Source organism: Canis lupus, chromosome 1 (assembly GCF_011100685.1).
Source record: "Canis lupus familiaris isolate Mischka breed German Shepherd chromosome 1, alternate assembly UU_Cfam_GSD_1.0, whole genome shotgun sequence".
NCBI lineage: Eukaryota > Metazoa > Chordata > Mammalia > Carnivora > Canidae > Canis > Canis lupus.
Genome location: NC_049222.1, coordinates 21686802 through 21708102, shown reverse-complemented (window position 1 = coordinate 21708102; position 21301 = coordinate 21686802). Strand labels below are relative to the sequence as shown.

Genomic DNA, 21301 nt, shown 5'->3' with positions numbered 1-21301 from the left:
AAAAATTTCCCCCGAAGAGATTAGACCAATTTTCACTGCAATGAGGGTGCACAAATGTATCTGATAACCCAAACTAGGTCATATATAATTTTTGCCAATATGATAGATATGAAATAGTATCTCTTTGTTATGACTTATAATTTATTTATTGCATTTTAGGGAAGACCCATTTTTTTCATCAGTTACCCGATCAAATTTAGTAGAATATCTCCCTCCCACTTACTATAAAAAGTCCTAGAGGGGAGAAGCGGGATTGACTGTTGGGGGTGCACAGAGTTTGTGACAACTATCTCTTTCCTCACTGCTACAGGAGAGCAGGAAGGGAGGGCCCTCTAGTTATTTTGATCGTTTGTGTCAGAGTCACAAAGGATGATTGTGACTTCTCCCTTCTCCCTACCTGCATGTTTGCTGGGCCATGGGCTATAGCCTCCCCTAAGAAAGACAAAGACACCACCTGCCTGGCCCTTTACCTCTACAGGCAGCTCCTGGGAACACGCACAACAAGCCTATCCTAACTGAAGTAATGGTGAGAAAAGAGTTAGTAGTTACCAACGTTGGACTGAAATATTGCCAATCTCTATCTGGTAATGAAGGAGTTTTGACAAAACAAGGTTAGAAATATTTGTTTGAAAACAAAAGAAAAGAGACCTTTCTTATTCATTGTCATTTGAGACTCCTCCAACATTTGCCTACGCATATTTTCCTGTCTATCTATGTGTAAATATGTGAAACTCTGTATCAGTGGTGTTCTAAATGAGCAAATCATCATTTTGCTCAATGCAACCCAATTTTTTTGTTCACTGGAAAATCACCCTGATTATCTTGTGCACTTTTATATTTTCTCATTCTAAATTGCACCTACGGTCTTCCTAGCAACATCTAATTGCTACCTCACTAGCCTGAACTTCAACATGAAATCAAAAGCTCAAAAGTCCCTTTGAAGCAGCCCTAGAAATCAGACAGATAGCACACACTGAATGTGTATGTGTTAAAATACTGACTTTTTATACTAGTTGGAAAGTATCTGCTGTTTGAATTCTTTGTCTCTCCTTCCCATTCTAGCCATACTAGCTCTTCCGACATTCTCAGAACTTCTCCATAATCCAGTCAAAAGCTGGGTTAATGCCTAGATGATCACAAGGCCCTGCAAAGCTACTGCCAATGTCCATTCAGATTAATTACATCATTGCATACTTAAATGTCACCCCTCTTTGAAGGATTATATACATCAACATCTAGATTATTAGAGAAAACATTCAAATGAACAAAGATAATTTTGATTTTACAAAATTAAATTTACCAATTTGGAGTTTTACCAAAATTCTACATTTAAACTGTCTACAGTTAAATAATTTGTTCGTTTTTATAAAGTACATCATTCTGAAGGTAGAAGAAACTGAAGGGATCTTTAGCAAGTTTTTTGTGTTCATTTAAAAACTGATAGCATTGTGCATTCATATGTGGTAAATGAGCCTTTAGGTTCCCATGGTAACTTGATTGCACAAGTAGGAAAAAAAAATCTTAAATAAATGGGATTGCCTGTTCCATATCAATTCCTAAGCTTAGCGTTTCAGCTATTCCCAACCTAGATATTCATCGTTATGTATTCACATATTCTGATAAATTCCCAAGTTGTTGTTGATAAAGGATGAAAAGCAACATAATGCTAAGCATGGTGAATCCTAAGAAAAATCAGTCTTTTGTTGAGTTATCTTGAGAGAGGGACACCATTTTTCTTTCCACAGCACAGTATTTGTTCTACGTCATTTGAGAAATTTCATATACTCCGCAAGTTACCTTCCATTAGCTTTACTGATACCTAAAACACCTAAGTATTGACAGTACAAATATCCCAGTGCTTCAAATGAGTAGACAAAAAGAGCTCCTCCCTGTGTTGAGTTTGTCATCCAAACCTTGGTTCCCAAACTCAGGACTTATGTGACTGATTATACCAAAGTCATCTGGGGCTCTAGTTTAAATAGAGTCCCAGGTCTCACTTCAAAATATCTGAATTATTCATTTGGGGAATATGAAAAATAGTGAAAGGGAATAAAGGGGAAAGGAGAAAAAATCAGTGGGAAATATCAGAAAAGGAGACAGAGCATGAGAGACTCATAACTCTGGGAAACGAACTAGGGGTGGTGGAAGGGGAGGTGGGCGGGGGTGGGGGTGACTGGGTGACGGGCACTGAGGGAGGCACTTGATGGGATGAGCTCTGGGTGTTATTCTATATGTTGGCAGATTGAACACCAATAAAATATAAATTTCTAAAAAAATACATTGAAAAAATGTTTTTAATTAAAAAAATAAAATGAACTTTAAAAAAATAAATATCTGAATTGGAATGTCTAAGAGTGGATGCATGAAATCTGCATTTTTAATAAGCACTCTAGTTGATATCATTGCACAGTTAATCTGCAACATTAATAACCTATTAATTTTTTAATCACTCACAAACTGGTTTGATATTTTTCAATTAACTAATTAGCTGACTGAATTGATCAGTGTTACAATTCAAATAAAAAGGAAAAGATAGTGTGTTGACAGGACAGGTTAGCACCTGACTCCCATAATGCCTTATTGTTAGCAACACATTTTCCCCTCTATTCTATTTCATATTTTTATAAATGTTTTATCACAAGCCACTTCATTAATTTCATCCCCTCCTTCATAGCTCCTGCCCCATGATTTGAGAAACAGTGATTTAAAAAATTGTCTCAAACACCCATGGTCTGACCCAGCCTATTGCAAGATTCTGCTCTAGCAGGATATAGGTGATGCCCTGGCAGGGTTAACTTTTATGTCTCCTCTGGGAAGCTGGTGTGCTTGAAAGATACACCCCAAACCAGGCTGTGATCAAACTAGAGGGGATCAATCTACTATAGAAATATCAATTAGTAGACTGAAATCAGAACAAAATGAAATGGTCCCATGAGCAAGCACAGATGTCCCTTTCAGAGGGACCAGATTTCATGAATCCACAGGGAGGCTCTTCCTTGCACAGCTAAGGGATGGACAATGACCACTTTTATATCTTTGAGTATCTCAATTCTATGCCTCCCATATTCAATCTTCAAACTGGAATTCCTGTTATCAATTAGGTTTCCATTCTCTGACTTATTCATTCATATCCTTACCCCCTAAAATGATAACCAAGTTGTCTTGATTGAAGCTTAGGGTTTTCCCAAATGCTAGACTCAATCATCAGTAAGTAATCTCTTTAATTAATTCCATGGATGATTAATCATATCCACCCATGAGAGCAGGGACTATGTCTGCTTTATCACTTAGTGCTTATAACTGTACTTGGCATACATTGGTGCCTAGAAATTTCACTAGTTTAATCCAAAGAAGGTATCCTAATTTCCCATATCTCTATGTTTTTAGGGAAGGCTACAGTATGTTCTCATGCATGGACATGAAGTATTTAATTTGATTGCCTAAATAAATTAGCACATAGAAAAAGGTATTGAAGTCAATAGGAGAGTCAGGTACTTACCATATGTAAATTCCATCTCTTATCTTGTTGATATATTGGGATAAATATAGGCATTAAGACTAAATCATTTTTTAGGCTTGTTTAGATGAAATTTTGGAATAGCATACATAACGATTTCCTTTAGCATACATAATAGCAAAGCAATAAACCAAAACAAATAAACGAAGCAAACAATAATAAGGAGTCAATTAAACGTTCAATAGTGTTCAATAGTAGAAGATTGGTTAAGTAAATATGGTATGTTCTACTCAATGGAATACCGTTATTCCAGTTATTAGAGTTTATCAAGGATATGAAATAATATCTAATGAAAAGGTATGACATGAAATTATAAATATACTATTTTTACAAATATGCTAAATAAAACACTTATCTAAGGGGAAAAGACATAAACCAAAGAGTAAACAAACCTAAATATTAATAGTGGTGATGCTAGGATGGTAGGGTAGTACACTTTTTTCCTTTTTCTTTTTTCATAAAGTTATTTGCAATTTGTTAGAAGATACTTGTTAATTGCCAAGCCAGCCTCTGTTTTCCTCTACAGGACCCTGGATTTTCCACCAGGTGGTTTAGGCTGAATTGATTTACTCCAGCCCCAAGAGTTGGCCTTGATCGGTGTAAGCTTGCAGCATATTCCATCCCACTAGGCAGCGATTGGTTCAAGAATAAACACATTCACTCAAAAATATATTCTGAGAATTTGTTTTTAGAACCCCATGCTTGCCACCAATTGACCATACAATAGACCATACAATAGAGAGACTATCCTGGATTATCCAGTTGGGGCCCAAATAATCATATCAGCCCTTAAAGGCAGCAAGACATGGCAGAGGCAGAAGTCAGAGATATGTGAAGCGTGAGCAGGGCTCAACTTGCTGTTGCGGGCTTAGAGCTGGACGGGCCACATGGAAAGCATGAGAATGAAATCCTGACATCCTGGATGAGCTCCAAAGCAGGTTCTGCCTCAGACTCTAATCATGAACTCAACTCCATCAGAATCTTGGTTTGTGGCTTCCTGAGACCATCCACAGAGTAAGACCAGTTGAGGCACACTGTGCCCAGACTTCTGATCCATGGACACAGATAATAACAGGTGTTGTTTTAAGCCACCACTAAGTTTGTGGTGATTTATTTGGTAGCAATAGTAACCTCATACAGTAAGTCAATGTTTTATAAGCCTGGGAGAACCATGGTGCTTTAAATCAAAATACAAAAGCCAGAGAAGAGATGAATTTCCTTAGTCTTTCTCGTGAAATAATAATCTTCCTTGCAATTTAAAATAAAATTTGATGAGAAATTTATACTAAATAATAATCTCTTATTGGCAGAGTCTAGAAGAAAGCTACTCAGAGATCAATGGATACATCATTCTTAATTTGAGTGTTTTTGCCTCATCATATAAAATCAAGACAGTTTGGAGAGGAGAAGAGAAGAATGCTATTGCAAATCTGTTTACTGTGATACGTTGTAGTTATAAAATGGACCTTGCAAAAGAATAAACCTTTTTTTGATTAGGTGTAAGTAATTTGTTTTAGGTTTAGATTATTGATTGCTACCAAAATTTGCTCATTATCTATCAGGAAAAAATGTGAATGTCCATTGCAGTAGAGAGCATTGCCCTAAATTCCAAACTGACTCATGTTTCAGCCATAGAAAGTAGTTTCGGAAAACTACTCGGATTACAATCACAATTGCTATAAAAAAGAAAGGAAATCATATCTCTTCTTATTATGTTTTGTGGTTAATAAGTATTTTCTATGGAACAGTTTTACAAAATAAATTAGAAATACTAGATAATTAGTAGTTTTTGTACTTCCTTGAAGATACAACAATCCAGTTAAAAGTCAACACCAAAAACAGCTCCCAACAGATATTCTGAATCCCACAGGGCATTACAAATTATAAGTAAGTTGTCTAATTTTTTCAGTTTTAGGAAAGTATAATTAACATGCGGCACCATGTAAGTTTAAACTATACACCATAAGGACTCAACATTCATGTATTTCTATGCGATAACTTTTTAGTATCTACTCTCAGCAATTTTCAGATACACCACGTAGCAATGTTAACTATAGTCCTCACGCCATACGTTCCATCCTCAGTATCTAATTTATAAATATTTTATCTAGTTAATAGTCTTAATTGTTGAGCTGGGAACCTTCAATTAGTTTGCTCCATTTCAAATTTCTTAGTTCTGAATTGAAAATCTATCCTTTTACACTCTGCCAAGTTTTTTTCCCAAAACGAGAAAATTCTACCCCAGTTTCTAAATTTCTTTCATTCAATGCTTAATAAATTAAGAGGAAATATTAATGTTCTAATGATGCCAATTCATTTAAGGGTCATAATTGTAAAATATACATACTTCCACATTCGACTATTCTCACATCTAGTAGAGCAGGTAACCTATTTTAAAAGAAGTATTTCTTTTTTTTAAAGATTTTATTTATTTATTTATGAGAGAGAGATAGAATGAATGAGGGGAAGGACAGAGAGAAGGAGAAGCAGACTCCCTGCTGAGCAGAGAGTTGGATACATACGGGGATCCATCCCAGGACCCTGAGACCATGACCTGAGCCAAAGGCAAATGCTTATAACCCACTGAGCCATCAAGGTGCCCCTTAACGGAAGTGTTTCTAATGCATGTATAATAAGGAGGGCTCAAATTGACTAGCAATTACCACCTCAATGAATTTCTCTTTCTGGTTAATTCACATGATCATTAAAAGGGCAAACTTCCTTTTATTTGTCAATAACTTGCCTCTGGCTCGCCTAGGTGGCTCAGTTGGTTAAGCAGCTGCCTTCAGCTCAGGTCATGATCTCAGGGTCCTGGGATCGAGCCTCACCCTCTACCCCTCTCCTCCCTGTGCTTCCTCTCTCTGTCTCTTGCAAATAAATACATAAATATTAAAAAAAAAAAAAACTTGCCTCTGAGGAGCTGAAAACTCTGTAAAGATGTAAATGATACTGATCACCAGCCTTAGAAGAAAATTGATTTAGTTAACACCATTTTCACTAAAAGAAAACCCAACTGGTTAAGGATATATGAAGAAATATGAGGGCAGAGCTGCTAATACCAGAACATTTCAAACAGCCTGATTTCACCTTGGGTTGTCAGGTAATTGAAAGAAAATGCACGCTCACCCTAAACTATCTTTTCTGGTGGGTTGTAGAATCTAAATTCCCTTGATAATTACCCATCCATTTCCTGAGTACCTCACCAAATCACTTCCTCCTCTGGGATCCCATAACTCGTACCACCTGAACCACTCACTCAGCAGGTACGCCTTTCTATTGCCAATTACATTTTATAGAGAGATATCTTTTCACTTCTAGTTCATTGTAAATAGGAGTAAAGGGAGAGATGAGAAGGTAATTGGTATTTTTTGAGTGGCTAGTATGTTGCAGGCACTTTTAATATATGGGAAATAGATTTCCTTAGGGCTGCCTAACCCCAGAAAGTTCAAGGCAGTAGCACTCCGCTCAAAGATGCCTGGGCAGTAACTCCGATTTCTCCCTGTAGAAAGATGGAGCCTGTGTGACTCTAAGGTTAGTCTAAGTACCTGGATATTGCAAGTTTTTTAACATGCCCACAAAGGGAAGTAGATAAACTGATAATGCAATTTCTTCCTTTATGTTTATAGAAATACTAATAGCTAGCATTTACTGAGTACTTTCTGTGGGGCGGGCACTATTCTGAAGTACTTTACATGATTGTCTTGTTTAATTCTCTCAACTACAAGCACTTACTATTTTTCTTCCCATTTTCATTTAAGGAAACTGAGATGCAGCAAGGTTAGGTAATTCCTCCAAGGTTTCCTGGCTGGTGAGTGGTGGAGAGTTTGAATATGATCAGCACGGATCTAGAGCCCTTGCAACTAACCACCACCCGTGGGTCCCAGCATAAGTCCCTGGTAGAGAATGGCTGTCATACAGGGAGATATTGAGCTTCCCAGGACTGACAAGACCAACGACACACACAGTATCTTCAGCAGCCGTGGGCCATCTCCTCATGCCTCCAGACTACTGGGGTCCCTTATGCTCAGTCAGGAAGTTGGAACTGAGAGAAACTATCTGACAGTGACACAGGCTTCTGCTTTGCACATTGCATGTCAGCCTTGCCCTGATGAGATTGAAGTGATATCTATAGTGGGTATGCTTTCTTCTGCTGAGTGTGGGCTGGACTTTGTGACTCACTTCAAATGAACAGTTTACAACAGAAGTGATAGGATGTCATGTCCTAAGGACTCTGCCTTCTGTCCTAGGTGTGCTCTTTCTCACTCTCCTGGCTTGTGTTGCTGTATGGGAATCCAGCTGCCATGCCATAAGGCCGCACTGAGGAGAACACTGCCAACAGCCATGGGAGTGAGCTCGGAAGCAGATCCTTCAAGTTGAGCCTAGAGATGACTGCACCTCTAGACAACACCTTGACTGAAGCTTCGTAGGAGACCCCAACAAGAACCATTGGCTAAGCTGCTTCTGAAATCCTGACCCACAGAAACTGTGCCATAATAAATGTTGTTTGTTTTTGTGACTTATTGTTTCACAATAGATGACTCAAACATATAAGGAACGTTTATTATGCTTTAGAGAAGGTGCTAAGCCCTCTGCATCTCATTTGCTTTTCACAACAACCCTGTAAAATAAGTACTATGATTATGATCATTTTACATATTAGGAAACGAGTACAAAGAGCCAGGTGAGGCTCATCTGGCTTAAAAATGGAGTACCTGGGGTTTGGCCAAAGAATGTCTAAATGCAGAGTCTAGCATGTAGTAGGTTTCATTGAATCTGTGTTGATTGATTCAACATGATCATGACCCAAAAATAACAGAACAAACAACAAGCTCTATTATTTATGTTCAATGGTAACAGACCCGAAGGGAGTAGATTATCCCCATGAAGACTTACTTAGTATGCCTCTCTTAATGTAGTGTTCACATGAGGCTTCTGGTTTTCTTCTATGATTAACGCCCTGGGATCATGATCCTCCATACTCAAGAAGGGATATAAAGCTAGCCAGAGAGCCAATAAATAGTCCCTGCCATTTACTACACTTTTCTATAGACATGGAACCATGGCATAAAAGTAGGGGACTGAAGGCAGCATTACTTCTGTGACTCTTTGACCGGTTGATCCTGCCTTGTTCTTCCAGTTTCTGTACCCTTTATCTTTCCATTGTTTAGGATACACAATTCTCCTTACAAGTTCAGTCCCTTACCAGTTCCCAATCTTGGCTTTGAGCCTGAGGCTTAGAGGAAGTTCTGACCCCATATGCTTGGGCTTACCATCATGGTTAGTTGTCAAAATCCAATTAAACATGAGCTAGAATCCTGTAATTGGCCTCTGCCCTAATCACAAGGCTGTCTCTCCATCTGGTTACTTTTAATAAAGGTGTGAACCTATTTTTTCCCTTTATTTTTTTAAGCTTTTATATAAATTTCAGTTAGTTAACAAACAGTGTAATATTAGTTTCAGGTGTACAGTATAGTGATTCGACACTTCCATGCAACACCCAGTGTTCATCACAGCAAATGTACTTCTTAATCTCCATCATCTACTTAACCCATCCTCCCACACAGCTTTTCTGGTGACCATCAGTTTCTTCTCTATGGTTAAGAGTCTGTTTCTTGATTTGATCTCTCACTCTCTCTTTTTTTTCCCCCTTTGCTTATCTGTTTTGCTTCTTAAATTCCACATATGAGCAAAATCATATAGTATTTGCCTTTCTCTGACTGACTTATTTCACTTAGCATAGGATTCCCTACCTCCATCCATATCATTGAAAATGACAAGATTTCATTCTTTTTTTGTTAAAGATTTTAATCATGAGAGAGAGAGAGAGAGATATATAGGCAGAGGGAGGAGTGGGTTCCATGCAGGGAGCCCGATGTAAGACTTGATCACCGGACCCTGGGACCACGCCCAGAGCCAAAGGCAGACACTCAACTGCTGAGCCACCCAGGTGTCCCAATTTCATTCTTTTTTATGGTTGAATAATATTCCATTGTGTATATACACCATATCTTCCTTATCCATTCATCATTTGATGCAGACTTGGGCTATTTCCATAATTTGGCTATTGAAAATAATGGGCTTGAGTGTTTTTTTTTTCTTAAACATTCTATATCCTGTCTATTTACACATTACGTGTGTGTGGCCTACTTTGTCCATGCCAGCCCTAGAAATAAGAGCCCTGCCTGTGTTCTGACCTTTTACCATCCCCTGTGGCCAGCAGACAAGCTTGGATAATTGACTTTTTAATGTAGACAGCCCACCTACCTATCTGCTAAGACTCCCAACCACTGCCTCCTTATAACTGTGCTTTTCCTATAATTGTACTGTCTTTTAGTCTACCTTGAATCTCTACTTGCCTGAGCAGTATTAACATATTATATATATGCCCCTGGGCATTCTTTATACTGTACCTAACACCTTGAACATTCTTTCAACCCTGTCTGGAACAAGTGTGTAAAGCAGCTGATTATTTGTATTAAAGTTATCATTAGAAAAAAATGAAAATATTTGGTTTATTAAATGCCAAGAACTGTGTTAACTCTATGTGCATATCTTACTTATTCCATCTTACATTAAGGTAGTTTGTATTGAATCCATTTTGAAATGAGTGAACTCAGGTTCATAAAACTTACTAAGTTGCCCAGTATCAAAGCCAATCAGGGGAAAAGACAAATATTTATCTCAATCTTCTACTTTGGCTATGATAGAATACCCGGTATCATACAAAATCTCCTGTCATAACAATTATAAAACCTGAGTGAAATTCAAACCAGCTAAATGAAGGCATTGGAGAGCAACCAAGATATCCAGATGTTGAGACAAGTCCAAAAGATGTTATTTTAGAGAGTAAAATGTTTGTTTTCAGGGGTTATGGTGTCAAAAAGTTCCTTCAGTTTTAAAGATGAATAGGTTATGTGACTATAAATAATATTGTATCACACACTTTAAATTTACCAAAAGAGTAAATATTAAGTATTCTTACCACATACACACACACACACACACACACACACACAGGTTTAAAAAAATGCTGTTATTTTTACTCCTCAGGACTTATCCAATATCACAGCAGAGCATAGAAGCTAAGGTTTACTGGTAATTTTACTGGGCTGAGAAGGCAAAAACTGAAACTCAGGATTATTGAGGCAGCCAGGGCTTAAAGGGCCAAACTCTGGAGAATAGAGAACTCCAGGGAAGCAAGCTTTACATACTGGGCACAATTTCCCCTGAGACATCTTCCAACTCATGGCTAAGAATGTATTTGGCACAACATACTAAAAACAAAACATAGCTGCCACAAGGCTAAAGAATAAAGAACTAAGTATATATCTCCTGGCATCACAGTTCTGGGGAAACAAAATTGGAATAAAGAATATGCCAAAAAGGAGCAAACACCAAAAATAGCCCCAACTTTTCAGCTGAACCACTGAAGAGCCAACCTCAAGGAATAGGGAAAGTCTGCAGTAGACACATTTTGATTGGATCAAGGTGACTACCTAAAGTCTACCTGCCAGGAAAAAAAAAAAAAAAAATCCTTTCTGTAATGAATACTATCACCCAGATCCTCTACAAATTTTCTTTTTTTTTTTTTTCCTCTACAAATTTTCATGCTCACTTTTGGCATTTGGTCAAAATATCAGCTGGAGTACCAGGAAACACCAAATGAGCAAAATGTGAGGGGAAAAAAATAGACAAAAGGAAACTCACAGTGATATTAGACTTATACATAGACATTGAAATAATTATGGTCTGTATGCTAAAGAAAATAAATGAAAGGATGGAAATTTCACTCAAGAATTAAAATATATTTTAAAAATCAATGGAAATCCTAAAACTGAAAAATAAAATAATGAATTAAGGATTTGGTAGATGGATTTAACATCAGAGTAGACAGAGAAGAAGGAATTAATTAGCTAGAAAATAGATCAAATTGAAGCACAGAGATGGAAAGGATGAAATATACAAAATAGAGAGGAAGAGAAATATAAGACATAGTAGAAAACTTTAACAAAACTGAAATTGGAGATGCAAAAAGATCACAGAAAGAATAGAGAATTAGAAATATTTAAAGGATTACTAGAAATGGTGAGGCTGGCCTTGAACTATTGAGACCAGAAAAAGAAAGGATGCCAACTATCACCAAATCCATCCAGCATTATATTGAAAGATTGAGCCACTGCAATAAGAAAACAAAAACAACAAAAGAACAGGGAGGGAGAAAGGGAGAGAAGAAGAGAGGGTGAGAGGTAGAAGAATAGAAAAAGTAAAATATGAATATTTAAAAGGAAAGAAAGTTCTCATTATTTGGAGATGAAATGATTGTGTGTGAGAAAATCCAAAAGATTTTACAGATCAACTGCTAGAATTAATACATGTCCTTATCAGGATCTCTCTATAAAAGATCTATTTATGAAAATAAATTACATTTCTATATACTGGCAACAAATACTTTAAGTGTTCCATTTTTTTTTAAGATTTTATTTATTTATTCATGAGAGACACACACACACAGAGAGGCAGAGACAGGCAGAGGGAGAAGCAGGCTCCATGCAGGGAGCCTGATGTGGGACTCTATCCTGGGACTCTGTGGGTAGAAGGCTGGGCTAAACTGCTGAGCCACCCAGGGATCCCCATAAGTGTTTCATTTAAAAATAATAGTATTTACAGGAATAAAATCTCTTACATATCTAGAAATATCTAATGAAAAATGTATAAGACATCTATTGAAACAATTATAAAAAGTACTGAAATAAGGACGCGTGGGTGGATCAGCAGTTAAGTATCTGCTTTCAGCTCAGGGGGTGATCCTGGAGTCCTGGGATCAAGTCCCACATCCAGCTCCCTGCATGGAGCCTGCTTCTCCCTCTGTCTGTGTCTCTGCCTCTCTCTCTCTATGTGTCTCTCATGAATAAATAAATACAATCTTTTTTAAAAAGTACTGAAATAAACTTAAAAGATCCAAATAAATGGAGGGATATACCATATTCATGGATTGTAATACTCAGTATTATAAAGACATCAATTTTTCCAAATTGATTTATAGATAGATCAAAACCCAAATCAATATAGCAGCAAGATCTCTGTTCTGTGTGTGTGTGTGTCAGTAAGTATGGTCATTGACTCTAAAAATATATGAAAATACCAATGGCCATGAAGACCAAAAGCAATTGTCAAGAACAAAGTCACATAATTACAATACTATATATCGATGCTTATTATAAAACTACAAATATTATTTTGTGTATTTTGTCACAAGCATTAATAAAGAGACCCATGGAACAAAATAGAGAGACCAGAACAGACCAACACATATCTGTCACCTAATTCATGACAATGATGCCACTATAATAGAAAGAGGAAAATGATCTTTTCATTAAGTGATGATGGATCAGATCAATATACATAGGTGGGGTGGGGAGGGGATTTTAACTCTATGTCATCCAATGCACATTCATACAATTTCAGATGGATAAGGTAAAACAATAAAGTGTCTAGAAGAAAACATAAGAAAATACTTGTTTGACATTTAGATAAGGAAAAACTATACATTAAAAAGGGCATAAAAATTCACTAACCATAATGGAAAAAAATAGAAAATTAGATTTCCTTAAACTTAAGAGCTTCTATTCATCAAAAGATTCAGAGGAAGACTAAAAAAGCAGACCATAGAGTGGAAAGGATACTTGGAATGCATAAATCTTACAAATAACTCATATCTTCAATACATATTAGGAGATTTAACAGGTCAGTAAGATAAAATAAGATGATCCCATTAAAACTGTGTCAAAGACTTGAATAGGCACTTCAAAAAAAGAATATCAAATGGTCAATTAAAATACTAAAACAGTCTCAGCATCATTAGTCATCAGGGGAATGCTAATTAAAATCATAATAAGATCCGATTCTACACCCACTAACATAGCTAACAATAAAAAAGGAAAGGGATTTGATAAATAACATCAAATATCAACTCCATTATGAACCAGTTGGAACATTTGTACATTTTTGGTAAGAAACAGTTGGGCAGTATCTGAAGTTAAAAACATACAAACCCTATGATGCAGCAGTTCCTCACCTAGGTATATGCTCTTCTGACACGAATACATATGTGCGCCCGGAGTCCCCATAGCAGCATTATTTGTGATAGTCAAACTGGAAACAACACAGATGTCCATCGACGAAAGATATCAGAACTGCAGTGGAATCATACAATGCAGCAGTGAAAAAAATGAAATACTACCACACACAAGATGGATGAACCTCATCAATAGCTAAAAAAGCCATAGACAAAAGACTACATAAAACATGATTCCATTTAGAGGACGTTCGAAACTAGGCTAAATGATTCTATGGAGATGAAAGTTGTGATAATGGTTCCTTTTGAGGGATGTTGAGGGTCGGGCAGCAGAAGGGAGGCTGGTAATATTCTTGATCTGCATCGTGGATTCACAGACATAATTACCTTGTAAAGCTTCATCAAGCAGTGCGTTCAAAATCACTACATTTTATTTTGTGTGCATTATATTTAACAACAATGTTTACCAAACAGAAACTTCCATCTTAGCACCTGTTCTCTCATTGGGCTACGTTGCCTCTTGAGTTCCCTGATGAAAGAAGCCAGGCAATTCTTATTGAGTGGTCTCCATCTATGCCCGCTCTCCGCCTTCTCTCATCTGCTTTACCAAACCTTCCTTCTCAGAGAGTCCCTTTGCCTTATAATAGTCCATTGTCTTCCAGTCTTTCATCTGCTGCCATGCCAGGTCCCTGATCCTACCTCTCTTACGTTCATTACCAACAGGAGCTTGGGCTGAGCAGGGAACTGCAGTGCAAGTGCAGATCTTCAGATGAGATGAGAAAGTGCAAGAAGTCTCCGCTCCCCCTCCCCCCCAGAATAACAGCCTCCAAGGGGAGAGTTCACTCCCGAGTGCTCCCAAACCAATCCAAATACTGCTTCGGCTGCAGGAACATACACAGCACTGAGCACATTGTGGGCAATTTACTAATACTCATTGGCTAAGCCAGGGCATTTTTTGGCTTAATTCTCTGAAAATATCTCCTTTTTGTTTGTTGTTTTTCTTTTTTACTATCTTGTATCTCTAATCCTAGGGAACTTTCCACATCTCAGAGCTAGTTTGTTTGAACTGGAATATGAACTGGGGACTTGACCACAGGGGGGAAAGTATAGTGATTATGCCCATACTCTTGTTAGGAGAAATAGCAATCAGTGCATTTTACATTTAGTTGGCTTACTTTGCTTTAAATTTGCCTCTATATTTAAATCATGCCCGTCTCTAATGCAGTTGGGAGAAAAGGAGGTGAAGGCAAGGAGAAGTTAACAGGAACACAATATTATTCAACTAAATTAGAACTCTGTGGAAAAGCACTGCTGATTACGGATGGTAGAGTCATTCCGGGTGAGCTCATCGATTTAACCTGAACAGCCATGTGCCCGGGCACTAATTTACTCTGATAAAATGTTACTAGTAAAATGATGGATTTCAAACCTAATTCACTAGACCTGGCACATCACAGAGAGACCCTCAGTCAGTGAAACAGCAGACCTCCTACTGTTGCATTATGTCCTTGGAATCCAAAGGCCCCACTGAAGCAAAGCCTATAATGGAATTATCACAGCTTGCTGCCTCTCAATTTCGCATTTATGCCTCCTTCTCCAGTGTCATATCCACATACTAATTACCTGCACACTCTGTTTCATTTAATAATAATCCCAAATAAAGAGGCCAATGCGAAAAGAAGCGAGTAGGGGTGAGGAGAAGAGAAGGGAACGCAAAGACGTAGATTGCTGTGTGCAGTAACGAATAAGGTTTAATCAAACTGGACTACATGCCCAGAAAAACAGCAGAGGGAAGCCAACTGCTCACAAAGGCAAATAAATGCATTTTTAAAAAAATAAATGCATTTTTAAAGTGAATGCTCATGAATTGAGACAAAATTGTGCCTCTATTTCTGTTATTGTAGATTTTTGTAGTAGCTGCAAAGATCACGCCCCCCCCCCCCGCCCAAGGGAAATAGCCAACCGTGCTTTTTGTCCCGTGTGCCTCACATTTTGTTCCTGCAGGCTCATCAGGCCTGGTCCAAACCCAGAATGGGAATGCTGCTTGCTGTTCCCATTTCTGAAGCTGACTCTGCCAACAGGAGGCTAAGTTCAGAAGACAGTTTGTATATGGGTTCCTTAAACCTCCTTCAAAGAGTTCTCTTATTATATGACTCAAACACTGACTACAAGAGACATGCAAACTAGAAGGGCTGATTCTTGCCAGGAATGGACTGAATGTTTGTATCCCCCTCAAATTCATAGGTTGAAGCCCTAACCCCCAGGGCGATAGAGATCGGGTCTTTGGGAGGTAATTTGGGCTAAATTAGGTCTTGAGGGTAGGCCCTCAGGATGAGATTGGGGCCTTCTAAGAAGAGGAAGAAAGGACTCTCTCTCTGTTCACACACATGCACACAGAGGAAAAGCCACATGAGGAAGCAGTGAGAGTTGGCCATTTACAAACCAGGAAGAGCTCTCTCACTAGAATTCAACCCAACCTGAACTTGATTTGGGACTTCTCAGCCTTTAGAACTGTGAGAAAATAAGTTTCATTGTTTAAGCCACCCAGCCCATGGTACTTTGTTATGGCAGCCAGGGCTCATACGCCTTCCTGCCCCTCTAGATGTTTGATGGTGTGTCCTGAACTGCCTTGGTCTGCTTCCTTAGCCCTTATCTTGAGGGAGGAAATTTGGCAGGCCCTTTCTTCCTGCTGTCTCCAGAATATGCTGTGAGTCAGGCTGCTTTGTCTACGGACTTTTCACAAGACTGCAAGGGGTCTTAAGGCATTATGGCTGTGCTTTTGCAAGGAATCCAGTGATGCCGACATGTACTATGGTCTGACACACTTAAGTCAAGGAGAGTGGCCACAAAGACAATAAAGCATTTGAAAGCTCCCCACGTGTGAATAGATTGTTTTTCCCTAACCTTGATATCTGACCATGGATAAGCAAAGAGTTATGTGCCAATCAAACCACACATCAAAATATGGCTAATTCTCTCTATGATCTGGTACATTTTATTTTTTTGAGAGAGGGAGTGTGTGTGAGCAGAGGGTGGGATGGGGGCCAACAGAGTGGGGGGAGAGAATCTTAAGCAGGCTCCAAGCTCATTGCAGAGCCAGACTTGGGGCTTGATCTCATGACCCTGAGATTATGACCTGAGCCAAAACCAAGAGTCAGACACTTAATCAACTGAACCACACAGGCGCCCCTGATCTGGTGTATTTTCAGTACTTTCTCCTCTGCTTTTGGTCACCCTTCCACACTACAACTACATACCTCTCTTTTAGTGAGTCAAATATGTGTTCAAGTATGGGAAACTCAACCTCAAAAATCAAACATTATTATAAGGTTATAAATCCCTCAAAATACCATATATATCTTTACCTCATTATTTGAATGATTTTTCCTCATTTAACATCTTTGCACAATGGGGTTTTACAAACTACATTTTCTATATCCTAAACAGTTTTGATTTCATACTATAATGGCTATAATTTATAAGAATCAACTATATCCCAAGTATGGCTTGAGTACTCTCCATATGTTGTTAATTGAATATTATATTTCATGGATTGGATTTTATTTATCCTTGTTTTGTAGATAAGAAAACTGAGACTCAGAGAATTTAGGTTAATCAATACACATTCAAAAAGAACTACTGCACAATAAAGACAGTGTATGAATTAGACCTCACTGACTTCCAAATCCTTGTTATTTGTTTTATGTCAGTTTTCAAGCCTAAGTATGTGCCTATGGATCCTCCTGGAAGCTTTTTTGTCTTTCACATTCCCAGGAAACTAACCCCCCACCCTTCACCAAACACACACACACACACACACATACATATGCACTTTCATACCAGATTCTGATTCAAGAGGGCTTTCCTTTTGTTTGTTTGTTTAATATCCAACCAATTCTAATGTAGATTATCCCAAGACCACACACTGATGAATGCAGTGAATACCTTTAACTTCTTCTCCCCTTATTTCTCTATCCCACCAACTTAGCAAGTTTTCTCTCACATATATTTTGTTGTATTCAAATTTCTCCCTATGGCCTTAACCTTATGTAATGTAAATACCTCTTTACATTTAAGGTTAAGGGAGTCTGACATCCTTTCACTTACAGGTTAATTACTCTCCTCCTACTCTTGATAATCACAAAATCAACTTATTCACAGAGGAGCCCTGAACTTTTCCTTCTCCTGGCTATAAAATCTTTCAGTGGCCTAAAAGTTTAATTTCATTTAAGTCTTTCCATATTCTGATCCAAGCCTCCTGACATTGTCCTAGATGAGAGAGACACCTATCCCATTTATCTTATTTTTCTAATCTCATCTAGCAATTTCCTTACTCATGCTGTTATAGGGTCTTACATAGTTCTATTCAAGGTCTCCCTGCTTCTAGCCTTTCCCACAGGCAATATACGCCTTCTACAAAGATCATTCTCTGCTTCAAAATTTGCAATATCTCTAATTGCCCTAGAAGGAAATGTAAACCTCCTACACTGATGCCTAAGAACCCCCACAAGCAATCTCCTATTCACTTGCCCAATGTCATCTCCCACTAAAACTTTACAACCTCTCTGCTCACTGCCACCCAAATATGCCTTAATAACCTACCTTTGTGCTCATATTCTATTTTTTTCTGGTCCCTCTTTTTGTCTGCCTAAAGCTACTTCTCCTTAAACTATAACTTATAATACAAGTCCTTCTTCATTTATGAAATATCCTCAGACCACAGCAGTCTCCCCTCTTATGAACTGGTAGTATTTACCACCATCTTTGACTATCAAACACATACTGCCTGGCCATACCTCTTGTAGTGTTGCTCTGTAATCTTCCACATTAAAACAAAAAAATAAAAAATCCTTAATGTCAAGTATCTGGGAATTTTAGGTGAATAAATCTTTTGGTTAAGATAATTTGAATAAGGGGCTCCTGGGTGGCTCAGAGGTTGAGTGTTTGCCTTTGGCTCAGGGCGTGATCCCAGGGTCCTGAGACTGAGTCCCACATCAGGCTCCCCAAAGGGAGCCTGCCTCTCCCTCTGCCTATGTGTCTGCCTCTCTCTGTGTCTCTCATGAATAAATAAATAAAAATCTTTAAAATCTTTAAAAAAATAATTTGAATAATAACCAAGTCATCTCTTAAGGCAACTGGCATAGATACATCATCTCAGCTTTAGTTGACAGCTCAACTTATATTAGTCATCAGGCAAGTGTTACCCATGCAGATTCATTTATGTAACATAATATAGATGTAGTGACTTTCTATTCATCTCTGCATAATTATCTCCTTATTTGTAATCTCCTCATTAGAATATTTGATGTTAATTTCTACACACAGGATGTATAGTAGGAGATAATATCTCTGTAATTACAGAGCTAATAAGTACCCTTAACTCAGAATGTATGGCTTTGTTCAATTTCTGTCAGGTCTCTTTAAACTTATCTTCAATATCACTCCCTACTTATGTAATAGCCTTTTATAATCAAGGAACAAAGTCATATCTAATTGAAATGTAAATTTCAAATAATATAACACTTATTTCTAATATAGACTGCAATAGAATGTTCCAAAAGTTGAAGTTATGCTCCCAGTAACAATTATAATCTCTCTCTAGCAAGGTCAGTGGTGGGACTAAGGTTCTTTGGGATTCTCTGTAGAAGGACAGAGAAGAGTGTAAGCCTAATATGAGATCCAGTGTCTCCTGTGATGTTAAACTTAATTTAATCATTAAGACATCAGAGAATTAGAATAAAACTAGAATAAAATCTAATTAATTAAGGGAAAATCGACTTTTTATTGCCAACAATATGACTCAATTTCTTGGGACAACTAAGGCATATAATCCATGGAGACATACTCATCAAGTATACTCTCTCTTACAAAATGTTCTAAATTGTACTTTATCCAAAGGCCAAAATGAAAATTGTTTTTCCTCTTTGCCATGATCACATTTGAGCTCTTTACAGAACATTTCAGCAACTAAATGGACTCTGATATTTATAGCTAATAGAATGTTTTACACACTGCTTTCTCAGTAGATTTTTAACTATGTATTGAGATGATCTGATTTCCCCTCCTAAACCATCTAACTATGGTAATTAAACCTTTTAAAACTCATTAATATATTCATCTCACATCAATCTCTGAAACCAACCCTCTATTCAGTATAGAAATTTTTTTTTAAGATTTAAAAATCTCTGTTTCAGCATTATGAGAAAGTTGAACTCAACATTCCTTTTAGTCAAGACCCTGTCCCACTTTCTCAGACTCCTGAGAACTAGCCATGCTCCTGGTAGCTCCTTTAGTTCCTGGCAGCTCCTCTCCAGATATTCCTAATTTCTCTTCCTGACTACTTGGAACTGGACAAAATGGCTGTTATTTAGACTTCTACCATTTATTTTCCCACATTTACTATATTATTTAGTAATATTAGCTACTCTAGATATATATATTTATTATATATTATTTTGTATATTTATTTCTCGCTTTATATATTTATTTCTCACTTATGTAAATTCAAAAATAACTGTTTCTAACCAGGGCACAGTGCCTGCTAAGAGAGGTTTGGAGACCAAACTTCCTGCATCTTGTGGACCCTTCCAAGTGTGCTGTGCTCATCTGCATCAATTCTACAGAAAGGAGATAATAGAGAAAGCCCACTTACTTCTAAAGTTTCTTGGCCTACAAATGACATTCCTCACTCTGGTCATTCTCGCTTCTGGTTGAGAACTAGTCATATGACCCTACCTAGATGCAAGAGAACTGGGAAGCACAGGTCGTAGCTGGGAATCCATTTCATAGCAACAATTTTCTATTAAGAAAAGGAAGGAACAAATTTTGGTACACATTTAGCTGATTAAGCTCCATCCTACTTGTCCTTTTCTTTTGGACTGACCTGCTGATCTTATATCAGCTTTCTGGATCCATGAGTTAGTTTTTCCACCCAAAAATAGCCTGAATGCAAATATATCTTTAGACAGCTCTCTTTTTCCAGACACTATCCAACTCTAGTGGTTCTATAGGATGTCCAGTCTTGCCTGTCCTTCCATGGTCTGGCCCATCCTACTCCTTACTAAGCTCTTTATTAAATCAATTTTTGTTAAGATATGTCATATTTTGAGGAATAAGCTCATGAAAAAATCAGGTCCAAAAAAGCATTGTAAAAAATGAAATTTGTGATGTGTGTTTATTGTTTCATTTAATTTCATCAAAGCCTCAGAAACATAGTAGAGAAGGAGAATCAGAGTATAAACTTTCTCATTCAATACTCCTCATAATAACCCATGTAAGAAAGGAGTATTGAGATAAAGGTCAACAGCAAAATAAAAACAAATAAAAATTATTGAATCATCTAAATAGTGAAGATAAAGGCAAAAGAGGACTGTAAGTGGGACCTTTCAAGGATATCCAAATTAAATGAAATTTAGAAGATTTAAGTATATCAGTGATTTAAAGTTTCATAATGTGCATGATTACTAATTTTATGGCTCATTGAAATCTAGAATAAAAGCATAATTACATTTGCTATATATTTGTATTCAATTAGAAATACATGTGCATGTATGTGTGTGTGTCTGAGAGAGAAAGTTCTATATGGAACTTACATATACAATGGTATATGTTAGGAAGGGAGGTTTCACTTAGGACTTAGATTTCTCAGTAGGAAATAATGATGAACAGTCAACCCCAAATTCAAGGTGGAGTCATAAGCATTATTTATT

General features: G+C 37.4%; 1 long non-coding RNA gene across 1 annotated transcript; it reads left to right on the top strand.

The window, feature by feature from the left end:
- The first annotated feature begins 419 nt into the window (after positions 1 to 419).
- LOC102154621 lies at positions 420 to 8011 on the top strand. Its single transcript, XR_005353042.1, has 3 exons — positions 420 to 611; positions 7276 to 7652; positions 7765 to 8011. It is a non-coding gene; the product is annotated as an uncharacterized LOC102154621 (long non-coding RNA).
- The last annotated feature ends 13290 nt before the right edge of the window (positions 8012 to 21301 follow it).